The 23310-nt window shown below is 48.5% G+C and overlaps 1 protein-coding gene across 4 annotated transcripts in view; it reads right to left on the minus strand.

Moving 5' to 3' along the window:
* The window catches only part of PAK3 (p21 (RAC1) activated kinase 3), a 101598-nt gene that overhangs the window by 59379 nt on the left and 18909 nt on the right, over positions 1–23310 (minus strand). Inside the window, exon 1 of one of the 4 annotated variants that reach the window (XM_040084271.2) lies at positions 14317–14425. The exons of 1 other annotated variant lie outside the window; for it this stretch is intronic. The gene's annotated coding sequence lies outside the window, so the exon portion shown is untranslated. Of the gene's footprint in view, positions 1–1006; positions 1138–14316; positions 14426–23310 lie in introns of those variants that run through there. 2 more of the 4 variants (XM_040084269.2, XM_040084268.1) reach the window with 2 other exon arrangements.

The following is a 23310-nucleotide window of genomic DNA, read 5'->3' on the forward strand; positions in this document are numbered from 1 at the left end:
CCCAACTCTCCACACAGACTGCCAGGCCGTGCACTCCTGGCACACGCCGTGCCCACCCCGCAAAGGGAAGGGAGCGGGGAGAGGCAGAATCCATCCCCTCCGCAGCCCCCGGGGCCGCAGGGCCGCAGACAGCCCCGCTCCTCCCAGCCAGGGCCCACCATCTCTTTCAGATGCTGCTCGCTCTGAAGCCATGGCTTCTCCTGCCTGAATTCCCTCAGCCTTCCACGTTAAATATCGCGCAGCATTTAGAACAAGGCTCGCTTTCTGGCATCGGTGGAAAACTGCCTCCATGACCAGCAAAAGGGGCCACCCGCGCCGAGCGCATCTCCCCGCCGGAGAAGGGAAGGCTGGAGCGGCCAGGCATCACGCTGGAGCACTTCCTCGGCTGGCTGCTGTACAAGTCTGGGACAAAGGGACAGCCCAGCACAGGCACCGGCTCCACTGTGGCATCAGGCACCACCGTGCACGCACAGGGAGAGACCACCCTTCACCGAACGGATTTCGGGAAAAAAAAAACCAACTTGGCAGGTGCCAAGGTCAATCGGATGTGCGCTGCCAATAACAAATATTTTTTTTTAAAAAAAAAAAGGGGGGGGGGGGGAGAGAAAAAAAAAAGGCGGAGTTATTTATAGCCCAGAATTTCTCACTCCTCTGCAGAAGCGCAGCCCAGAGGCGGCATTGTTGGGAGATGGGGAACACACGCACCGCGGCCGCCTTCATGGCCGGTGCCGGCGCCGACACAACTTCGGCCGCGGCTCCGCCAACCCCTCCGGCAGGACACCGGGCTCCGGCCACCGCCGGCCGCCCCGCAACACAGGTGTCACCGACGGCGGCGGCGCCCCGGAGACAACCCCGGCAACCGGCGCGCCCCGGCCCCGCCCGCGGCGTCATCCTCCCATCGTCGGGAGGACTCGGGGCGCCGCGGGCGCGGCCGCGGGCACCGCGCTTCGCCGGCGGCCGCGGGGCCCCGGCCGCGGTCATCCGGAACCGCCCCGGCCGCGGTTACCTGCGACGGCGGTCGGTCATTGCTGCGCGGCCGGGGTTTACCCGGAGCCGCGGTCGCTCACCGCCCGCCCGGCCGGCGTTACCTGGAGCCGCCGTCGCTCATCGCCGCCCCGCCCGTCCCCCGCCGCCGCCGCCGCCGCGCGCCCCCCGGGCGCGGCCCGTCCCCCCGCGCCGCCAATCGCCGCGCGCGCGCCCCGCCCGCCCCGCGCGTCGCGGGGCCGCCGCAGCGGCGCCGGCGCAGCCAATGGGCGCGGCGGGCGGGCGGTGACGACAAGCGGGCCGGGGCTGGGGCTGGGGGCTAAATCTCGTGTTTCGGGGCGGCGCGCGGGGGAAAGGGCGGCGCGGGGGGGGTGCTCGCCCCGCAGGGCGCCTTCGCACGGTGTCGCCTCCGAGGTGCCCGTGCGGCCGGCCGGGAGGCGGCACCGGAGCCGGCCCGGGGGGAACGGGGTCCCGACACACAGCGTCGTGCCGTCTGGTCTCGGTCCGCTGGGAATAGGAAATGCGCGGTGAAATTCGGGGCTCCCCCGGATGACGTCTGCGTGTGACAGCTTGTGGGCTTCTCCTGTCCGCATCCAAAGGTGGGAGAAACCCAGCAGGAGCGAGGATGGAGCAACCGGCGCCGGACGCTTCCTTGCAACATCCCCCAACGCGCCAGAAGAAAAATCACAGTCTGTGTTTTCCCTTCTCCCTCGTTCTTTTAGAATTATGCTTCCCTAGGAAAAAGTGTGGTCCTTCTCCTGCTGCTTCTGAATCCACGAGTTCAGCTCCTCCATGAAAGAAATCAAAAGTAGAAACAGACCCAGCTTTGATGGGGATGATCTCACGTTTACAATATTTCCAGAAAAAACAAAACAAACAAACAAACACAAAAAGATATAAGCATGACAAATTTTACAATCTCTGCAGCAGAGCCCGCAGGGACACCGGCACCGAGCAGTGCTGGGGTGGGAGCACCAGGCACGCTCTGAGCTTGGGGCTGTGCCCGGTCCCAGGGCTGGCAGGAAGCTCTGCCAGCTCCAAGTGCCACCAGTGGAAAGGGTTGTGCTGTTACATACCAAAGTGAGCATACCTTTGATCATTTTTCTGTTTGATTTGTTGGGGATTTTTCCCGGATGGAGATGCAGAGAGTATGTGTAATAACACATTATGGAGCAGCCAAGGGCAGGCAATAAAGACTTACCTTCTGGTGGCTGCTATTGCCAAAGGTAAGGCAGGCCACATCCAAGAGATAACAAACCCCACCGCACGGCATGTGATCCTCTCTGACCACGAGTGACCAGGCTGCTGCCTTACAGCTCAGTCAATGTCAGGTTCTCCAGAAGCAAGAACTCACTGAGTCACCACGTCCACACTGACGTGACAAGCAGCCCCGACTGAATCACCACCATCCCCTCCTGCTGTAAGCCCAAGTCTCACCAAGGTTTTCTTCCCCAGGATGAGTCAAATCTGTCAATTAGCTGGCTGGTTCTGCAGTGATTACAGTCGAGCCACAGAGAAAATTGTCAGTGTTCTTTCCACTCCCACAGAGAGGATAGATGACTTTCAGGATCCTCTAAGGTCAGCAGGAATTGTGCAAATCTTCCTTCAACAATGGAAGTAGAGGCCTTCCATTTTCTGGTGCATTTGGTGTCCACCCCGGTGACAGCACTGTGTGCACCCAGGAGGGCTGGGACAAGCAGTGGGGTAACTCCTGCAGAGGACACACTCCTTGTTGAGCCAAAGCTCAATGGGATGCGCTCAAAGGACAGGAATTCAGGAAAGCTCTGCACATACACATCTGCGGGAAGCCTTGTTCAGTGCTGTGTAGGATGTAACCTCAGTGGGATACATGAGTCCAGAGGTGGCACAAGGGCACAGAGTGAGCCCCTCTGCTTCAGCAGGGCAGGAGGGTGGACACAGCCTTCATCTACACCAGAACTGGTTCTGCCACATTTATCACACCTTGCTGGCAAACAGGACACAATCTGAGCAATACAGCGTGAGTGCTGATGGGGTGTTAGTAGGTTTTCGTGGGGAGAGGGTATCCCGTTAAGGATCCCAATAACCTCCCACACTCAGTGGTAGCAGCCAGAGAGCTCATCTTACAGATAAAATCAACCCTGACCATCAATGCATCCCCATCAACAAAGCCCCAATAAGGAGCAACCTATTCCATCCCCTGGAGCTGTGGGTATTACAGTTCCCTGCAGTTTCCCCCCATGCCAGGCTGCCGAGGCACCAGCACTTGGCCCCAGGTCCCACTCCTCCGCCGGGCTGCATTGCCTGGAGCCCCGCTGCCAGCCCTGCCGAGAGCAGGCGGCTCCAGCGGGCTCTGAAAGGCACAACAGCAGCACCCGATGAGCTGTGCCAGGGGCTGATGTGGGGAGCACTGTGGGGAGGGGACACGGAGGGATGATGAAAGCTAGCAATTAAATTTGGAGGCCTGCTTGGCCCATGATGTCACGGCTCGCCAGCACCCCGGCGATTGGCTGTGGGTGAGCATCTGCTGGGAGCTGGGGATGGTTATTTGCCTGAGGTTCAGACCTTTCCCAGCGGCTCTGAATCAAGCTGGTTGTCCTGACAACCTGGATAGTGGCGGCTTCTGATAACCACGTAATGGGGTTGTCACAAAAAGGAGCCCCTCCATCAGAGAGGTTTAGGGATCATTAATGTTTCCAAGGGAGAGCGAGAGAAGGAGAGGTAAGGGACCATCTGGCGATGCTGGAGCACGTCACCAGCCCCCCTTGGAAAGGAGCTCCATTAGACAGGAACCACCTACCGACACGTAGCGATGGGAACGGGCAGGCAGCCTGCCAGCACCAAAGGGTCCCAACTGCTCAGCGGTGGAACGCCGAGATCCGGCAAAGGCCGAGCAAGGAGGACACACAGGTGCTGCCTGGGAACGATTCAAGTTGCTGAGCAGTCGAAGTGCCCAGGGCTCTCGTGGGAACGGGGCAGTAACAACCTGGGACAAGTGACACAGTGAGGCTGGCACACAGAGGCCTCCCCACGGCGCTGCAGCTCTCACGTGCTGCCTCCTGGAGGGTAAGGCACTGAAAGACTGTGCCTCAGTTTACCACATTTGCCAGCGGCTTCTGTGAATGGTTCGAATACTTCCCACTCCTGTCCTGCAAATCTTGTTCAGGGCAGGGCACAGACTCACAGCAATGCAGCTCATTCATGCATGACTCTGCTGTCCTGAGGATCTCTCTCAGCTCAGGTGCAAGCTGTCCCCTGAAAACTGAACCTGTGGGATCATGCAAGGCACCAAACTCCGTGTCTTCCCCTGGGATCTTCTCAGCCCAGGAAACCCTTTGTCCTTCACCTTGTCCTTGTGAAACATGGATTTCATTCACCCTGTATTCAAGAGACCTGTGAGGTATCTCCTGTGGCTGCAGTAACAGTGGATAGAGGTGCTGCAGTCTTTGCAGATGGCAATGACACCAGAACTTGGAGAAGCTCACTTGCCAAACTACTGATCCCCAGGACCAAGTTCCTGGAGCAGAATGCCCATCTTTGTGTTAAATAACAAACTTTAAGTAAAAACTTCCCTGTAAAGCAATGAAGTCTACATCCTTCCTGAGAGGAGACAGAAATTATCTCCATAGATATGTCCTTATGAATCTTCCAGCAATAATTGATAGAACGTGTCTTTTATGTAATTTTAATCTGTTTTAAAAACATCTACTAAGTGTAAGCACTTGCTAAAATCAGTATAATACTTTATTAATACACTTAACACCTTATTTAGGAAAAAAGTTTTTATATTAAAAGCTGCTGTACTTTTAGTACATATTTTTACCTCAAACCATGATTTCCCTATTCAAAATTAGTGCTTAAACTGTGGCTTTAACTGAGATCTAATTAGACTATTAACACATGTCAATTAAATACCAATCAACTACTAAAGACTGCATTTAATAGATACATTTCTTAATATACTACTGCTATACCTCATTAAAGTGGTGTTGAATCTTCACAACTGTTGTAAACAATCAAGTGGGATACAATCCACCTCCAGGAGCTAGTAAAAGTGAATGTAGTGCTCTCCTACTCTGGCGAGGTGTGTGATATAAAATCCAAAGCTGAGACAAAATTGATTACACAGACCAGAAATCCTCTCAGATTAATAGCAGGCAGCAGCTTCACAAGTCCTGCCTCTCTCAGAAAGGACAGGAATGTCTGCAAGGAGATCCCCAGCCTGGCAGAGGGAAAATATACTGCTCATACCTGATCCTGCTGAGACCTGTGCTCTGCAATCCTACCTGAGCTGTCTTCAGTGATTCCCACAGCATTGCTCCTCCGGTTTTGGCAGAGGGGAAACCGAGGCAAAGAGCAGCTCAGGCTGGGCAGCAGCTCAGTGGCAGCTGTACAGTAGCTCTGCCTCCCACGGAGCCCCAGTGTCACTCCCAGCTCCGTCTTACTTGTGTGAACTGCAATTTAAATCACCTTCCAACAGGAGCAGCAGGACTAACAGCCTGAACGCATCGAGCCCTACCTTAACACAGCTCGTAAACAGAACACATCCCAGCTTCCTGCAGAAACACCAGAGCGACCCAGAAGTTTTCAGGAGAATCCCTGCCAAGTCCAACCCTGTCTGGTTTGCACTTAGACATCCACCATGCTCCTTCATGGGCAACATCCCGTTTGACTGAACACAAGCAAAGCTGACCCACCTGCCTGCTGAGTTTTATCTGCTCAAGATGTTGGATTCTGTTCTCAGGATTGAGAAAGCCAAGATCCACCCTACCTATCCAAACAGCACAGAATGGTTTCCAATCCTTCCTGGCACCAGAGAACAAGATTCTTCACCCGGAGGAGTGTGGGCAGGCCATCAGAGCCCAGAACCGACCCCAGATTTACCAAGACATGGCCATGCCCAATCCCCTGCAAGAGAGAATCTCAGCAGAGGTGAGAGATCCCTTCCCCTGTAGGAACATCTATACATGACTATGGTGCAGTACACCCTAAAGGCACAATCTGACAGTAAAACCACCACAGCAAGATGGGCAAGTGCAGCCCGTCCAAAAATAGTTGTCATTCAACAGTGATTCTTTGTTGGAACAGCCACACATCACCATGCCTCTGTTTTCAGCTTGAAAAATGTCTAGAGGTGGGTGAAACATATAAAAACCATTCTCCAGGGTGTTTATCTTTATTTTAATATGAAAAGCATTTGCCAACATACTAGATTTTTACAAAAGTCATTCTCCATTTTTTCCCCAGCTACTTGTGGGCAGGAATTGTACCAATTTTTGTGCCTGCCAAGAGACATCAAAATAGAGAGGCTCAAGAGGTGCAATGTCACCGTTTTACAGACTGCCACACTGTGGCAGTTCAGCCTTAACCATACTGTGGCAGTGTCTGTATCTGAGGTTTTAATTTACATTCACCTTGATGTAAATCAATAAGACTAATTAATGAAGCACTGAGGTAGAGCAAGTGTGAAGCTGCCCTGGCTGCACAGCCCTCAGCTCAGCTCTGTCAGTGGGAGACCTGCTGAGCTCCCACCTTGATGTACAGACTTGAAAAGGGTAAACCATTGGTGGTAGCTGCCATTCCAGGGCTTTAGAAATGCCGAATGTGAAGGCTAGAATTTAACCTGTGACTGTCCAGAGCATCTCAACATCCCAGACCAAAAGCACATGAAGGTAATGCCCAAAGGGAAGGTATGAAAATGAACTGATTCAAGAAAATAAGGCTGTTAGAAAATTAAATGGAATTAGCAGGTTTTATCCTGGGACCACTATTGAATCTTTTTAAAATGCCTGTTTCTTGGCCAGACACATTTACAATAAAAAAATCTTGCTCTCTGGCTCTTTTCAGGAGCAGAAAGGGCTTAGGCAGGGGTTCAGACCTCTTTTTTGCACTCCATCACCAGAAGATTTCACGTGGGGATGATTCTGGCCTGAAGATACTGGAGTGCTCTTTGCTGTGGAAGGGAAGCAGTGTCGAGCAGCTGCCAGGAAAACTTTGCCATACCTCATCTCCTGCTGCCTTCAGGGTATTCTGGTGAAAGCAAAAGAGTCTGATGCCACTGAAGTCATGATTTCCCTATGAGCCCTGAGACAGGCTCCACGGGAGCAGGAAGGGAGCCAACCTGTGAAGGAAGCAGCAAGGCACTACAAAACAGGGTGGAGATACAGACTTACATCCAGAAACCAACAAGCTGAAGAGGAAAGACTCTACTTTCAATTCATCATCCCATAATAACCCAGTCAGAGAGACTCCAAGCCTGGGCTGAGTTACCTCTGGCTGGCCTGTAGCACAGACAGACAAACTCATAAAGATTTGCACCCTTCACAGACCCTACACCTTCAGCCATGGTATCACAGGGGAGGGCCAGAGTTAATCCTTCAAAGAAGATGAGACAGCTGAGGCTGCTTTCATCTCTAGTGGTTCCTTCCCCTTCCACACATGAAAGTAGATCCTTATGTCCATGTGCCTCCTCCTGCTGGTTCAGCTCTCCCTTGAAAATCCACTTTCCCCACAGCAAATGTAGTGAATCTGAGAATTACCCTCATGCTAGATCAGTATGAACTCTGATTTCAAAGCTCCACAGGTGTCATGGGTGAATATGAGCAAAGGTGCTGTGGATGGCAAACACGCAGCTCTGCACGATGGCGTGTGAGAATGTGGGTTCCCAGTGCTGCAATGCAAAGCTGCCATAGGCATCAGGATAACATCAGCCCACAGGGCCTGAAGAAGAAAAAGGTCTTTATGTGGTTCCCTTTCCACAAAGGAAGGCTTCATTGCCTTGAGAATGTCCCATGACAGTTAGAGTTTACCACCAGGCTGGCTCGGGGCAGTGCTCTCCCAGCACTAGAAGACCAGAGACAAGGGTTGTCTGTGCACTTCCACACCAGCCTGCAAGTCTGAAGCCTTTCAATTAGAAAAAGCATGATAGAGAATGCCTATCTTGACTTAGAGAATACCCTTCCCAAGCTTACTGGGGCTGTGACCTGGAAAATTAAAATGCAAGAAACTCTGCAGCTGCTGATCAGGTAAAGTGGTTGATATTGGAGTAAAGATTCAAGGCTCTCTGCTGTAGCACACAGGCACCAACTGCACTGGCTGAAGTGCCCCTCTCTTCTTTAGTCAATAGCTGGAAGAATTCCTCAGCTGACATTAAAATGTGAAATGCAATGCACCGAATCCAATTATTATTTCTACTGCAATTGCTAATATATGAGATGGGGCTGGAGGGTCTGATTACCACGATAAACACGTGCCATCAATGCAGACTGATGGAAGCTTTGGACCTGTTCTGCTCTGCAGTGCCGGGTCAGGCTCCCCTTCCACCCCAGGCCTGCTGATACCTGGGAATCCAGTGAGCTCCCATGGGCTCAGAGAACCCCTGTCCCAGCAATAGTGTTGGGTGCTCTCGTGCATCACAAAGGCTGCAATCCTGCATGGTTGCCCAGCTATTCACTAACCTCCATGTTCCATGAGATATTTCCTTCTTTTGGTACCCAGCTCCGGCTCCTCCAAGGAGATAAGTGCACAGCCTTAGCTACACTTACTGGTGTCTGTACTGAGGGAAGAGGAGGCTCCTTGCCCTTTGGAGGTCCAGTCCCTTCACCACCTGCCTTCCCCAAGCTCTGCACCAGCAAAATGGATTTTCACACTCAGTCCTGCACACAGTCTTGGGCAATGCCACGTGATTTTGTGTGGCAGCCGTGCTCTTTTTGAAACACTGCATGGCCCAGAACAGATTGACTGCACAGCAAGGTGGATCCCAGCTGTGAACAAAATGTCTGGACAATTGCTATGGCAAAAAGATTGGCATTGCTTCATACTGCTGCTGCCAGTTAACTCCTGGTTGTACAATGAATCTCTTATCACCTCCTCTCACCAGTGCTGGGCAGGAGGAGCTTTACAGCCTTTGCTTTTGCCTCACTAATCTTCGCTGGACTGACAAGTCCCATGGACCAGGAACAGACTGCTCTTCTGGCTCAGAAACAGAGCCCACACTTTGCCTTCACTGACTGTTGAAAATGTGCCCTCAGATGTCCTGGTGTGCTCTTTTTGTCTTCTAATGCAAGCTGAATGTCACTGCTCACCCCACCAGGCACAAATGCCAGCAGCATGAAGCCCCAATTCTGGCCACTTGCACCAGCCAGCAGCTGGACCATCTGTCCCAGAAGAGGGGACCTGGGCAGGAACGTGTCACCCCATCTGATGCCAGCATGCCTGGTGCTGTGTAGGCCACCCTGTTGTCAAAAACCCCCAAATTTTGGTAGTGGCACCATGATCACTGAGCTAGCAGGGCTGCATCACTACATCCCTTCGGTGCCCTTGTACCCACCAGTGGAAGATGAGCTGCTCTGAATGGAAACAGGGTCTCACCAACCCAGGACTGTGCTTACTGCAGCACTGGCCACCTGCCCTGCAGGGGGTGATTGCAGCAGGTGAATGCTTCCTGGAGTGATTTGGGCCCTTCAAAACCCCGAGACAATGTTGTGTATTCATGAGTGCCATCTGCTGGCACCTTCTCCATGAACCTTCCCAAAGCCACTTAGTGGAGCGTGGAGCTCTCCAGATCCAGAGCACACAGCTACCATTGGCTCCTGGCCCCTTCCTAGCAGGGGAAAAATTCTCTGCTTTCTCCAATATCCCAAACTTTCTGGTCTCATCAGCTGCTGGAAATAAATCAGCTAGATCCATTTTATGATCTTACACTAATCAAGTAAAACAAACGCATTTCCCTGGTAGGGTTAAGCACAAGAGTTAAGGAAACACTTGAGACCTCAAGAGATTCTTAGTGATGCTTCCACTATCTGGATAACCAGACATCAGCACAAAAAATGTCCACCCAACATATTCATGTACTGGCTTCTTCCTCCAAAGAGTGCCTGGCCCTGTGGAACCCCAGTGCCTAAGGACTGCAGCTGCAACGAGAACCCTGAGACTCCGAAAGCCAGGCTTCTTGCAGGGTGTGCTGAGGGCCAGAAAGAATGGCTCTGCCATGAGGGACTTAGAGTTTCTGCATCCCCACTGCATGTCTGTCTAAATGACCTGCTGTAACCATAGCAGAAATTATTAAGCTTGAAGGAGAAATCTTTGGATAAAAGTTTGTGATCCATTTTGCTTGGCAGGTCAGACTACCTGGCCAGAACTGTCCCATTCTCTTGTGACCAGGGCCATGATGGGAGAGCTGGAATCTGAGAACTGGCGGCCAAAGAACAGCAGCACACTCTAAGAGTTTCCCTTTACCTGGGATCACAGTACCATTAAATCAGGACTTTAGGAGGGAAAATATTAGTATTTCCTACCCAGGTTTTTCTCAAGAAGTAATGAAAAATTAAGGAGATACATAGTATGACTGATATGGACTGTATGCAGTAAACAAATAATGAAAATAAACCATTAGACTATGCAGTGTGGGCACTCCCCTACCATATGTGCTATTATTTATTAATTATATTCCCACAGCAATATACATCTGCAGCACCCTGTAGTCTAAAGCCCCTTCCTTTCTAAGTGTTAATTAGGGCTCACAATCAATGCTGAGAAGCGAAGGAAGTGTGTTAGTCTCTCTCCTACGTTTGTAAACTCCCAGAAGCAAAATCCAAACAGACTTGCACAAAGTCACAAGTGAAGCAATAGCACTGCCAGAAACAGAGCTCGAAAGTCCTGGCTTCCAGGTTCTTCCCACAGAGAGAGAAAGATTGGTAACAAATCCCCAAGAAGGTGGGGATGAGCAAGAAGATGACAGTGTGCAGCCTCCTTGTTTTCACGTGTGAGTTAATTAGATTGTAGCCTAATTAAAATACAGCTTTTGCATCTTGCCTTTCTTCCTTGTGATGTTGGCAGCGGGTAGAGGTCGTCCATACATTTGAGCTGCAAGCTAGGAAACACCTTCCAACCGTGGAGAGAGTGGAACAGCCTAATGATGGGGCTGGAAACCCAGGGACTGCAGCATGGCACCAACTGTGCTCATGGGAAGCACCACTGGATACAGATGCCTGCAAGGCAGAGGGAGAGAAATGAAAATACAAAAGGCTCCTCCTCCTAGAGCTTCTCTCCACAGTAAACCTGGTTTTAGAAGCACCACACACTTGCCATTTCAAATGAAGTTCCCAAGTGTTTGGCACCTCTAGAAAGCAGCTCCTAGCAATAAAACCAACACGAGTCCAATATGCTTTTAGTGGCTGGAGTTAAAGATTACTTCTGCCAAAAACTGTAAGAACAAATGGCAATCACGTATCTCTGTATCACAGGGAAGCTGGAGGAATGAGGGCACTACTTATGTTACGGTATCTCTCCTCCCTTTCTGCCAGGAACACGGTAGGAATGCAATGGACACAATTTACAAAAGGCCATGCAAACGAAACATTAACCAAGGATTTGACCTCCAAACACAAATGGGATAACTCTACCACAATTTAAAAAGAGGGGTTTGCCTGAAGATTGTTTATAGAGGGAAATGGCCTGGTCAACGTAAAAGCTGGATTTACCTTGCCTAATCTCCAGTGAGATCTGATCAGGAACTCACTGGAAAAACCCAACTGTTGCCACCACTGTGCAGAGGCAGATGTGTCACAAACACGGGCTGTCACTGCTGGGGGAAGGAGGTGTTCAGCTACCAAGGGAAGAGGACAGCCCAGGTTCTTATAGAAACCTGCAGTTCATGTCAGGATGAACAGTTACAAAATAAAATACCAAAATCCTGCTACAGAATCAGTTCATGGCTGACCGGAGGTGAAATGCTGAAACCAATACAAGTGCGCAGAAGGGCTGAGCCACAGAGCCAGAGAGCTCAGGAGATGCCCAAGGCAGCTTCACCCAGGCTGCATGGCCAACATAATTCCCTGCCAAGACACAACCTCCAGATGCAGACAGTGCTGGAAAGTCTGAGTATTTGGCAGATGAAAAGGCAAAAATCATCTGTAAGCTCCAAAGGTAAAAGACATAATTCTCGCCCCTAATAACTCACAGATGTATTTTTCCCTATCTTGTCTGCAAACATTTCAAAGCAACATTGCATTTCCTACTCAACTATGATGCCCACAGAAGGGAACTGAGTGAGACGATACAGTGCGTTGAAAATGAAGTTTCCAAAAGCATTTGAGATAATGGAAGAGAAAAGAAGGGATCAGAAGCAGTAATGAATGAACACAGAGACAGGATTTCACTGTACATCAGAACTCGGAGCTTCAAAATCACATGGAAGTCCCAGCTTTCTTAGCTGTAACAGGAAATAGCTCAGGAGATAGACTGAAGGCTCTGAGGCAATTCATTTTTCAACAAGACAATGCAGTCTGCAGCCAGAGCATCACATTGCAGTCATGCTGCCTGTTACTCAGTGTGGGAAAAGATCAAAGAGCAAACAGGAACCAATGCAGCGAGGCACAGTGGGAAGCTGCTGCCACATCACTGCTCTCTCCCAGCCTGCAGGGAGGGTCTGCACTTACACAGAGAAGCTGGCAATGCCAAGCAGCCCCTTTCCCTGCTTGCTGCAGTGCTCTGCACACACTTGCTCAGAGCCCCCCACAATCCAGGGTCAAAAGAGGCAGAACTCCAGAAAGGTCTGGCTGGAAAAAAAAAAAAAAAAAAAAAAGCCAAGGAAATACATGTCTTTATGAACTTTGATCAGCTTCCATTCCCTTTTCTCTTTTGTTTTGCTATCACCTGTCATTAAAATTAAATAACATTTGGTCTTGTTGCCATGTTAACCAAGAGACACTGCAGACTCAGAAAGTCAAACTCAGTCCACACTGCTGGATACTTGCTCCTGGAACACTTGATGGAAAAGCACAGTGTAAGAGGGAGAGAACAGGGGACTCATTCCTGCCAATGTAAATGCCTGATGCCTACACAGCTCATTAAAGAAATATTGCAAAGGGATTGGAGACACATTAGATTTATAATTAGGACGGTTCTACGCCAGTGTATCAGTGGCTACTGTTAAACAGTGTGAAAAAAACCTGATTCACAGATCCACAAAGGATCTGGGACAGAGAACAGCAGCAGCACAATGTACTGCCCAGCCCTCACCCACTGTCTTCACAATGAGCAGCCAATATTCCTGCAAAGGTGCCTGCTTATGTTTCACATCTGTTCTCTTCCACGCCCATTTCAGTCCTGATCTCAAAAAAGTGCTGCTCATCTCTTCTTCCCAAACATCACCTACTCCATTCTGCACAGCCATGCGCTAAGCATACACATCCTTGCCTTGAGAAGTCAGGATAAGGACACTCCAAAACCCAAAGAAAAATAAATGCTCCTCAGGTCATCAAAACCATAGGGCAGGGCTGTAGCATGGACAAAGCTTTCTGCCAGTGGGACAGCATTTTAGGAGGATTTCTGGTTTTCTTCTCTCTTCCTGATGCTTCCTTACAAATCAGGCTCTCTCCCTGCCTGTGCTGGAAGTCTCGCTGCAGCTGCAGGGAAAGACAAGGCCATTTTGCTTGCATGGCTGCCTCTGCATTTCAAGCTGATTTGTATGAGACACTGCCACCCAGCACGATTTGCATACACACCAAAGTTCCAGACCTGCACAAAATGAAGCAGGAAAACCATTTGTCTCTGCTCTCAGGAAAGGTTAATGGCATGGATTCTTTGCAAATGTTTACTATTAAGTGTTTCCTAAGCCTCTGAGCTATAGAATTTGTACATAAAAGGGGGTTCAGCCTCTTCCCCCAGTCCCACAATCCTATTTGCTTCAGATTAACATGAATGACCTCTACTTCACTTGAGCTTATTCACTGCCCACAGAGCAAGGCCTGGTGGTACTGAATTATTTCCCTGCCATCATGAAATGCTATTCAGCTGCATAGGAGGGGACAAGGCTGCAGATGCAGGTGTTAGCTTTCTAGAACATTAACTGTTCAACACCCAGACAAGACTCCTGTTTAAACCTAACTCAGATCAGAAGGGCTGCGGAAAACCATGACACAAGTACAAGATACCTGGACTTTACACATCAAAACATCACCAGGCCCAAACATGTGATAAAGAAAACAGCCTGCTAATTAATTACACGTGATCACACATGGCAGGGGACAAAGCATGCCATGAAATGCTTCATCTCAGCTCCTCCTGCTGCTCCCTCCCTCTCTGTCCTCAGCTGTGTCAGTCACCCAATGTGCCCCACATTTGCTGTCTTAAGAGTGCATCAGAGGCTCTGGGGTGGGTGCTCTTTGAAATGGCTTAATTTAAATTGACATATGAAGTGCCACCTCCAAATTAAGCCGGGCCGAAGAAAGCCCTTCAGGACCTTTATGTCCCTTCTCTCTGTCTCTGTCTCTTCCTTCCCCTCTCACATTACTCTAAAGAGAGCTTGCACATCATTCACCACACTGGCCACCAAGAGAAAACAACTCCTACCTGAAAGGTGTCTTCAGGTGCATACTCTAAGGGCAGGGAGGATACTTTCATTTCCCCAGTGCTCCAAGAATAACAGCCCAGTCTGAAGTCCCTCCACCAGTCAGATCTCCTGTGTCAGACACAAACCCAAATTATTTTGGCATATAAGCACAGATCTGCGCTGAAAGAATGGCCATTGGGCAATTAAAATCACTTTTGCTCCTTTGTTCTCCAGGCAGATTGACTGGACCCTTTTACTTGGAAAAACAAATATTATGCCCAATCTTCAGCTGGCAGAAAGCCAAACAGTGCCATCAATTCTTTTGTTACCCTGACTGACATTTTGACCTATGGCTTACAACTACATTGAAGCTCTTAGTTCCTACCTGCACCTCCCATTCTTTGAAATGACACAGTAACTCCACTCACTAATTTTTGCACACCAGGAACTGATTTTCTCAGACCTCGGTGCATCAGGCTCACAGTGGTCACCCTGTGCAGCCTGGCAAAACTTACTCTGATATGGCCTTTATTGCATTGGGTTTGGGAGCTTTTGTAGTGATTTGCAAATAATCAGAGAGTTCAGACACAACCTGTAACTGCTGTATTTAAATGTTCCATTCGTTACTACAAACCAGGATCCTGCCTAGAGAAGCAGAGAGTGAACATTAGAGTAGGGGAGACAAGTGTAAAGGACTGATGGCAGTAACTGTCCTGCTCTCACAGAGCAAGGCAGTCAAACTGTTCAACTACTTCCAGCACCTGGGCTGTCCCAGCAAAAAATCCATCCTCAAACTCACCAAAGCATTACACACCATTCCTTAGTCTGCACAGGCAAGGATTTGCTTTTGCATTCAGTCAATGGTGATTGGGGTTTCGGTTTAAAAAACAAGAACAGCTATTTACTGAAAATCACATGTGACTCCTGTGATGAGCAAAGCCATCTAAAACAGTCAGGACCTGGGGGAACCAGCCAGGACACAGAGGGTGTCGCGGGGGCCCCTCTTCAGCACACACATACTGATCTTTAGTACGTGTGTGTTGTTAAAAAAAGCCAGTCTGATGAAGACTGGTAGGATAATCAGAATAAGGCACATTCCTCTCAGAGTAGCCAGCTTTTTTTAGCGTGACCAAACACAGGCTAAGAAGGGTCATCACTGCAATCCAGAAATAACTAAAAAGCAAACACCAAGGAAGAAAAATAGCTAGTCAAGATCAGTGACTAGAAATAACCAAAGAATAAAAAGGCCATGAGCAAATTTGCACTGGAAATTACACTGTTCCTATGACCAGAAGGATGAGGCAGAAGCTACTTTTCAATAGAAATAATGGGGGAAAGAAATGTTTAACCATCTTTGGGCATTTGTAAAACAGACTCTAGGACATGATACCTGCTGTCAGTAGAACTGAATCCGACACCCTCGAGCCTCCTCACTCCAGTGTGTGCTCAGCTCGAACCCAAAGAAAAATAAAATAAATAAAATAGAGGGAAATGTCAACATTCACAACTATTGTCAAAAATCTCTCATTAAAACTAGGCCACAAAAACAGCAAGCTGTGCAAGGAGGAATGCCCAGAGGAGAAAAATGGCATCTTGCTGAATTCAGGCTCTCTGCTAACTTGTGCCTCCCCATCACAGACACTTGCCCCACACTTGCTCTCCAGCATGAATCGCCAGTTGGAATTTTCCTGTAGCACATCTACAGGAAGGCATCAGGAAACTGTAAATGCTGGGAATAACTACCCAAAAGCACTCTCCTGCAGTGAGACAAACTGCTAGAGAGGGAAAGGAGAGGGATTGCATGCTGGATTGTATGATATGTATGGTTGTATATATGCTGGTTCATGCAGACATTCTCATTAAGGAAATGGCAATCTCTGCCTGTAGATCTCTCCTCCTCTGAGAGCCTGGCAGTGCCACTGAATCACTATTTATCATGATGAGAGCACTAGAGAACTCATCCTTGTCTCCTTGCAGCCACGGAGCTTGTGATGATCTCCTTACTTGCCTCATAAGGTAGAAAAATAAAAGGAAAATGAAAGGAGAGAAGGAAATCGAGAAAATGGATAAAACATATGTGGGGAGAGCCACAGCTGAAGGGAACCCATGGTTCAAAGCCCACTGGTCAGCAATGGAACAGATCCTCCAGAGGCATCTGTAGCTCACTCCTACCCCCAAGAAGGAATTAATCAATATCTCAGTTTCCAGGCACTCACTGAGGGGTCACAGCACCATGGAAAAGCAGGAAGGATTCCTGTCCCTGTCCTCCACCACCTGCAACCCCTGCTGCTGGCAGCACGAAAGGACAGAGAGCTGAGGCAATGGAGAGCACAGAAACAAAGCCTCAGTCCCTGTCTGCCCTCTGCCAGGTCAGTGTAACATCCCCTCCCCAGCTGAGAGGGGATCTGAGCAAGGACCAAAGGAAAACAAGCACGGTTACCTCGGATTTGGGGAGCGTTTCAGAGGCACCGTGACGTGACCAGAGAATCAGCAAGTGCGTCTCTTGGGACTGACAGAGCAAAAATAATGGTAAACAGCTTGACTGCCTACAAGCTGCTGCCTGGTGAAGGGCTCCAAAGGCTGAACTCTCACTTGAAGGAGGCAGTTTTCACAGGGCAGAAGCCAAAAGCCTGTCCAAATATACCATCAACATCCATTTTCATTTAACCACAGGAGCAAACTCAATTAACATGGCTGGTATAGTAGAAAGTTGTTTCCCACAGAAAAAAAAAAAAATTGTTTGTCAGTCCCTTCGGAATGCCTTTGATCTCAACACTGATCTAAGCAAAAATAATAAGAAGAAACCCAAGGAAAAAAAAAAAAAAAGAAAAAAGCTCTGTGCAAGAGAGCATCCATCTTCTCTCCACACAGTGCTTTGCCGCTGCCTCTCCAGACGAGGAGGTGACTCCTGAGAGCTGGCAAGGCACAATGCAGAGAACAGCCTCACACACCCCAGTGTGCCCTGGGCACCTTTGGAAGGCTCCACCAGATCCTCCATTCTGCTCTGGTTTTGTTAGATATGTTAATAAGTGATAAAGGTTTATTGTGCTGTAGGTACATTTTACAGTCACACATAGTGCTCCTCTTAACAGCATTCTCCCTCTTTAAGTTCCCAGAAGCAGGGAAGCACAGTCCATGCAGTTTAAGGATCTTCTGTATTTTGAATTTTGAAGCCATCATCATTGCTAGATTAGCTGAACTGGCTGGGACTATCTACAAAAACAAGTTATCAGCCCTCCACAGGCTTGCAGAAGGTCAGGGCTGCCAGGCAGAGAAACCTAAAATTCAAGCAAGGCTGTCTGTGTATTAGATCTTATTTTAGGCATGGCTTGGGAATTTCAGCACTTTCTGAAGGTTAGGCATGCAAACCCTCTCCCTGAAATCACAGGAGCTATTAGTGAGCTCAGAGTTAAACACACATTAAGCATCTCCTGACTCGTGGCCAGGATCACAATGTCTGTGGAGCAGTCTGATACTGCCTTGTGCAGCCCTTTCTTTACAAGATGATCTTATCTGCTGTATAATAATTATTCTGTTGAAATTACATCAGCTGAGATCAGATTAGCCTTATTTTGGCTTTTCCAGGAAAAACCTGAAAGCCTCCACAGACGCACATTGCCTCCTCTGATGTCAGCAAAAATGTTGCTATTGATTTCAGGAGAACTGGGATTTCATTGCAACATTTAGTGCTCTGAGTGTCACTAAGCAAAACTGGGACTGCCCCAGATTTCCCTACAGTTGTCAAACAAGAGAGCTATCAGTTCTAAAGACAAAAGCAGAACTGTAACAGAGCTACTTGCAGTGATGATGATAATCGGAGGAGAAAAAAGGGGAATTAATATTTCTCTGTGGCACTGGATGTTCCTAGTATATGCTAGAAATTGCAACAGTGTTCAGTGACAGTTTATCGTTCACAGAAGTCTTTCTCACAATCACTATTTTTCACCTCTACAGCCTTTAAATACCAAAAATTACTGTCAGGGTTTGCACTGGCCCTCTGCAATGTGGGAGCCGCTCAGGTGGTTCACACTGCAGCACAGAGCCTGAACAGTAACCCTGAGCCCTGGGAAAGGTCCTCAGTCTGCCAAAACCTGCTGCTGCAGAGAGCCCAGCAAACTCCACCACGGCAGGGCTGCTGCGCCTGGCTGGTGCAGGAGCAAGCACCCAGCCCAAGAAACAGGCAGGTAGCTCATGATCCTTCAGGGAAGGACACTCCTCTTGGGGGGAATGGAAGTTTGTGATCCTTTGGGGAAGACACTCCTCTTGGGGGAATGGAAGTTTGTGATCCTTTGGGGAAGGATACTCCTCTTGGGGGGAATGGAAGTGTGTGATCCTTTGGGAAAGAACGCTCCTCTTGGGGGTAATGGAAGTTTGTGATCCTTTGGGAAAGACACTCCTCTTGGGGGAATGGAAGTTTGTGATCCTTTGGGGAAGGACACTCCTCTTGGGGGCAGTGGAAAGTTCATTTATGTTCACTCCCAGTGAGGGGCTGTACAGCCACCCCTCCTGCTGAGCATCACACACCCAGGATAAAACCACAGGCAAGGGAGAAACTGCAAAGTTAAGTCACAGAAACGCAGTCAACCTGTCCCAAAGTTTTGGATCCCAGGAGAACATTCAATTCAGAGAGTTTCCTCAGCCCCCCTGAAGCTCTGTTTATGACTGATTAATCTAGACGTACAGCAATGATAATAACTTGATAAATCTCCATGTGCAGGAGGTCATTTTTAAAGCATCATTATGTGCATTAGAAAGCATTAACACTCATGACATTATAATTATAATCAAGCCTCATCTGGCATTACCTGGAAGAGTGTGGTGGGGGGATAGTTTGCTTTTATTCCCAGTCTAATTAAAATTCTCTTTTGTTCCAGCAGCCAAAGCCATCTTCCATTTTAAAAGCATAGCAATGCCTACCTGCAATCATGAAACAAGCAATTTCATTGAAAAGCAACAAGAAACTCCTGCACCTTGGCGGTCCTGGTGGAAAAACACGAATTACATGTCTTTATCACAGAGCTGGCCAGTTATGGCTCCCTATAGCCCAGTACTACTGTAAAATAAAAATTTATAAAGATGGAAAGCTGACAGCTTTGCAGGGCAAACCCACAGGTGTGTTTCACACCTCACAAAACCTACTCTGTGCAGCGCAGACCTGAAAGCCAATTTTTGGCGTGAGGAGGATGCTTGGTTCTCTGCACAGCTGCCAGGTTCAGTTACAAACCCTCAGTGTCAGAATTACAAGGTGAAACGCCACATCTTGAATAATTCGGGAAGTCAGCTTCAAGGACGGTAGCAATTCCTTCTCACTTTAAACCCTGACCCCTTCCTCCCCACACTGATGAGGTCACTTGTGCCTTTTAAGTCACTGCATGACTACCTGCACATGGAACACCCCATACTGATGGGCTCTGGTGAGACCTGCCTTGCATGAACTGCACGAGCTGCGAGCCCAGAACCAGAGTGCTTCGGCTCCTGGCTGCTACAGGGCAGATTCCAAACCTCAGCAAGTGCTAGCACAAAGTTATAGTACCTTATTTGTGTAGTCTCACTCCCAGACTGGGGACTTGAGATCTACCCTTCAAATATTTACACACACACACTTCACACACCAGACTAGACGCTGTGGAAGCAGAGCTGCAGATATGCATAATACACCTTTTTTTCCCTAAGATATTGTTATGAAGTAGGAGGTGAGATTATTCACATATTAGGCCTTCAGTCTCCAGGGAACTGTCTGTGATTTCTATATTTATACTTCCAGTGTTGTCACAGAAAACATTGCAAGAGATTTTGATCTTGAATACCGATGCAAATTATAAAAGAAAAAAAAAAATCTGGCATTTAAACCTCATCCCCAAAGCTCAGGAAAATGCAGGCTGTCAGATTTTTGCTCTCCTCCCTCTTAAAACAAAAGGGCAGAGTAAAGCAGCAGGAGGCCATCACACAAATGGCAATCATAAATTGATCAGGCTATCAAACTACTGTCATCAAGGAGCAGAAAACAGATTAATGAGCATTCATTATTGACTGGTCGAGTAACCTGGCAACACTTCACTTCAAAAGCTGACAACAGCAGGACTCTCTAATCACTTCCAAGCAGGACAGGACCTTTCCTGTGCCACTGGGCAACACGGCTCTGGCCTTTTGCTCTTCAGCATGTGGGGGAGATTAAACAGGACTCAGATCCAATATTGGCTGCTAAGCAGAAATATCCCCAAATTTGAATTCCCAATCACGTAAGCATGAAGACAAATGTGCAAATCTAGGTTAAGAGATGCATAAGTAAATATTTTCAACAACCTATCATAGGTTGCTGCCTAATACTGATAATAAAGTTTTGAAGATGAGCAACAAAGAAGTGGTCAGAAAACGTAAGGGATGGCATGGTGGACATTTATGTCCCTGCATTGTCAGTGCCACCATGAGCTCAGGCACAAAATATAAATAACGAAAATAAAATAAAGCTGTTTAATTATACAGCACTTTAATGAGATTTTATAATTATGTTGCATTTTAATGGGATTTGGACAATTAACTCCCTTCAGCTCTTTGCAAATCTCTGCCTTAGGCAATGACCTCGTGTCGATGTCCACCCCAAATCAATGTGTAAAGCAAAGTACAGGGTAACTTACGTCTCTGCTGAGGTAGAGTTGCCTCCAGAATGAACGCAGCCACTGAGGCCAGACACGCAGCAGGAGCCAGTGGGGCATTTCCCCACACAAGAGGCCACACTCACAGCCTGGGATCAGTAGTTACATCCCACCCTTTTTCCTCTGCTCCAGGCCAGCAAGGCTGACTGACAGGGAGGAGCATCATTTCATCAGACACTAACACCACGACTTCAGTGACTATGGAGGGGGATGCTGTCTCTGGAATCTCCCTGGGGAATATTAACCTGTGCCAACCTGTCTCTTTTTTAACAGCTGGGAAGGAAGGACAAGTCCACAGATGCAAACTTATGGGTCAGGAAATCTAAGTTCTCCCTGGGAACTACATTTCTAAATAAAACCCATCCCTTCAGTGCAGTGCTATTTATAAGAGCTGCAAGTTTATACTGCTCATTCCCCATTTAGTTTAGCCCTTCTCTAATATTCATTATCTCACTCTCGACTTCTCGCTGTCTGCATATCCATTGTCACCTCTCATTTAGGAGTGACTCATTCTTAAAAGGATTTAGTCAGCTGTGAACAGCCAAGCTGAGCACTGTGCATGGCACAGCCAGGGAAAGAGAAACTCTAGAAATGTCTGGACAGATCTCTTCAGATAACCTCCTCTGCAGACAGAGCAAGCAGGCAGGCAGCCCAAAATAACCCACCTTGAGTCTTTGGGAATTTTACTCCAGAATTTAGGGTCAAATTATTGCTGCTGTCATGCAGACTTTAGATGGGTAAAGGTAAAGGAGCCTTCTCCTCCACTTCATCGCTGCCCATCACACCCTTCCAAAGCAGCAGCTATTTACCTCACTGTCCCCTGCACGCAGGAATCAAACCAGAACATTTCACCATCTGTCCAGCAGCAGTGTTCAGGAGCACAGACTGGACCCACTACCCTGTTCTTCATGCCATAAAAACCCTTCCCCGAGGAGGTGACACCTCTGCCCCTTGTTGGGAGCTGCTGGGACACGGCTGCCTTCTGGTGAGACACATCTGAACTCCGTTGGGTCTCACCCCCAGTTTCCAGCACCTTCTCTCTTGATGAACTGGCTGGGTTGGTGGCTCACAGGTCCACTCAAGAAGCTGCCTATGGCACAGGACATCAGGAGAAGTGAGCAGTTGCTGTTGGGGTTTGAGGGAACCCTGTGCAGCCCTTACATCTGTGGGAAATGACAAGGCAGCCTCAGAGTCCCAGATAGCTGGGTACTGTGCTGTGCTCACCTGGGAAAGGAAAAGTAAGCCCCCTATTAAATGAGAATTTACATTCAGGTTTAAGAGTGTGGCTGAAGATCACAGAGGTGTCCAAAACGCTGTGCTAGCAAAATGCATCCAGCTTCCTCTTCAAATGAGCCTAATAAACTGGGAAAACCCTGTCAGTGTGAATATACAGTAAGTTAGTGAGGCGCACATTTAGTCCCTGACAAGGCTGATTTCCGTGGTGCAGTCATGTGCACTTCAACCAAAGAGCATGACAAGTTATCCCAACATCTCACCTCTCTGCGGTAAAAGTGCCTTTGCTTTGTCTGCTCCTGCTTTTGGGGTTTTGTTCAAAAGGAAGTCCACCTCTTTCCTTCACCCCCACAGCCGCTGAGCCCGCGTGGGCTGGCCATGCACACAGCTCAGCTCTGCCACAACACAACAGCTTTCTGCAGGCACGGCCATTGTAACAAGGTCAGCTCGCCCTGGGACTCCTGTGCCACTTCCTGGGACAGAAAAGCCAACTCTGCCTTTCAAATTTCAATCTGCAAAACAAAGCCTTCCCAGGAAAAAAAGAAAAAAAAACCAACCATAAAGAGAGATAAAGGACTGAAAATAACAAGTATTCACCTTGTTCTTCTACCATTCTTACCAGAAAAGGACAAAAATCACGACTGATTTTGATTAAGGCCCTGTGGCTGAAAGTAGTACATTTGAGGGAAGGAAAAGGCAGGCAGATAAATGGTTCTGATTTTGGCACCACACAGTGTATCACCCCAACCAAAGCAGACACAGAACTGGCATCAGGAGTGAAATGCTGAATCCAGAGCTGGTTTCAGTACCTACACAGAACAAATGGGGCGCACAGATGTCCACACCAGTACCTTGCTCACCTTCCTTTCACCTTCCCCTTGCTCGTGTTTCCTGGCAAATTATACTCCTCACCAAAAAAACCCAGCCTGCTGAAACCAGAAAACTGGAATGTCTGCTGAAACCAGACTGTAAGACAATCAGAGGGTAAGTGTTGCATCTGCAAAGATGAGATTTCCCTGCAGAACTAATTCCAGAAGCCATTTTCATCCAATTAACGGGGTGAAACAAACTGTTGCCAGGCCAAAGGAATCTGCTTAGCCAATCCATTTGGACTTTGTTTCCACAGCT

Source organism: Hirundo rustica, chromosome 21, assembly GCF_015227805.2.
Source record: "Hirundo rustica isolate bHirRus1 chromosome 21, bHirRus1.pri.v3, whole genome shotgun sequence".
NCBI classification, from domain to species: domain Eukaryota; kingdom Metazoa; phylum Chordata; class Aves; order Passeriformes; family Hirundinidae; genus Hirundo; species Hirundo rustica.